Below are 2,358 nucleotides of genomic sequence, written 5' to 3'. Positions count from 1 at the left end.
ATAACTTAGGGATCTCTACGGAACAAGTTAAATGAATAAATCATCCGATTCGGAGTCAGAATAACAAGTGAAGTCTAGGTGAATTTTTCCTTAGGTATTGTCTTAATTCAATTGTTTTCCAAAAAGTAATCCCCCAATTCTATTTTCTGTGAATTCTTAGTTTAGATAATTAGTTAGTTAAAACAAAACCCCTTTATTCTTAGGCTAGATAATAAAAAGATAGTCATTACTAGTAGTTTTAGTTCCTTTGGGTTCGACAATCCGGTCTTGCTAAAACTATACTACTGTTCGATAGGTACACTTGCCTACATCGTGATAATAGTTAGTTTCAAGAATGATTCTTTATAAATATTTAAAACCTGTCACAAGAAAATCACGTATCAAGTTTTTGGCGCCGTTGCCGGGGAACTAAGATACTAGGAACGCTCAAATTTTATTACTTGAGCCATTTAGTTTTCTTGCAATTTAATTTAATTTAATTTTTATTATTTATTAATTTACCTTTTCTTTCTCTTGGCAGGTTCTTATAGTTTATGACTAGAAGAAACCCATTAGGACCACTACTTTTTGACGAAGAAATCGATCGCACGGTTCGCAGAAACCAAAGAGACATAAGGCGAAGCTTAAGATACACAGAGAAAGAGCAAAAGGATGATACTCAAACCCTGACCGAGGAGATGGCTGAAAATCAAGCCAATCAGCTACCTCCTGCGATACCTACTGAACTAGCAAATCAGAATCCTGCTCCTCGTACTATGTATGATTATGCTAAACCTACTTTAATAGGAACTGAGTCAAGTATAGTTAGGTCTGCTATTGCTGCGAATAATTTTGAACTAAAACCTAACACTATTCAAATGATACTGCAATTTGTTTAGTTTAATGGTTTGTAGGATGAGGATCCAAACACTTATTTGGCAAATTTCCTGGAATTCTACGATACATTTAAAATTAATGGCGTTTCTAACGATGCCATTCGTCTTCGATTATTCCCTTTTTCAATGAGGAACAAAGCTAAACAGTGGTTGAACTCGTTACCACGAGGGTCAATCACTACTTGGGAGCAAATAACCAAAAAAATTCTATTAGAATATTTTTCGCCGGCTAAAACGGCCAAATTACATAATGATATCTCTTTGTTTATGCAGATGGACTTAGAAACTCTTTACGATGCATGGGAGAGATACAAGGACTTACTGACAAGGTGCCCTCACCATGGGTTACCGCTTTGGCTACAAGTTCAGACATTCCATAATAGTCTGAATCCTTCGACTCGACAAATGGTTGACGCAGCTGCTGGAGGAACCATCAATAATAAAACACCTGAAAATGCTTACGAATTTATTGAAGAGATGTCTCTGAATAACTATCAGTGGCAAGTCATGAGGATTAAGCCAACTAAAACAGCAAGCGTTAATAACGTCGATTCAGTTACTATGCTTTCAAACCAGGTAGAACTTCTAAATAAAAAGATTGATAGTTTACTTGGTTCTACTCAGGTACATCCAGTAATGAGGTGCGAGACGAATAGAGGAGGAGCATGCACAGAGTATCAGCCTTTCAACCCTAGCATCAAGGAGGAACAAGTCCAATATATGGGTAACTATAACTCTAGATCCCAAAATAACCCATATAGTAACACTTATAATATAGGTTGGAGGAACCATCCCAATTTCTCATGGGGCCGTCAAGGAAATCAAAGACCACAACATCCTCCAGGTTTTCAACATGCACCCTATCAACAGGAAAAGAAACCAAACCTTGAAGAGATGCTGTCTAAATTTATCTCGGTGTCAAAAACCCATTTCCAGAACACCGAGACAGCGCTTAAAAATCAACAAGCGCCGATCCAAAGGCTCAAAACTCAGATAGGCCAACTTTCCAAACTAATCTTCGGACGACCACAAGGTAGCTTGCCAAGTAATACTGAACCCAACCCAAGGGAACAGCTCAACGCGATTAATGTTCAAGACGAAGAAGGATTCGTTGAGCCTGAGCCAGAACCGAGGCAAGAAACTATGGTGAGTAGAGGTCAAGGTGAGGTAGGTCATAATAAAAACAAATCAGTGACTGTCGAATATAAACCTCGTATGCCATACCCCAACGCGACAAGGAAAGACTGCTCAGATGAACAATTTGGTAAATTCCTTAAACTCTTAAAAAATTACATATTAACTTACCGTTTATTGAAGCTCTATCATAGATGCCAAATGCAATGAAATGTTTAAAAGAGCTTTTAGCAAATAAGTAGAAGTTGGATGAGGCGTCGTATGTGGAGCTAAACGCAGTTTTCTCAGTTATTCTACAGAATAAACTACCCAACAAACTAAAAGATCCAGGGAGTTTTACGATTCCTGA

The 2,358-nt window shown here is 37.7% G+C and overlaps 1 non-coding gene across 1 annotated transcript; it reads right to left on the bottom strand.

Moving 5' to 3' along the window:
- Positions 1-1,116: 1,116 nt before the first annotated feature.
- LOC128287448 (small nucleolar RNA R71) lies at positions 1,117-1,222 on the bottom strand. The gene has a single exon (XR_008278148.1). It is a non-coding gene; the product is annotated as a small nucleolar RNA R71 (small nucleolar RNA).
- Between the last annotated feature and the right edge of the window lie 1,136 nt (positions 1,223-2,358).

This window comes from Gossypium arboreum, chromosome 13, assembly GCF_025698485.1.
Source record: "Gossypium arboreum isolate Shixiya-1 chromosome 13, ASM2569848v2, whole genome shotgun sequence".
NCBI lineage: Eukaryota > Viridiplantae > Streptophyta > Magnoliopsida > Malvales > Malvaceae > Gossypium > Gossypium arboreum.
The sequence above is the reverse complement of the archived record's forward strand: the minus strand, read 5'-3'. Positions and strand labels throughout refer to the sequence as shown.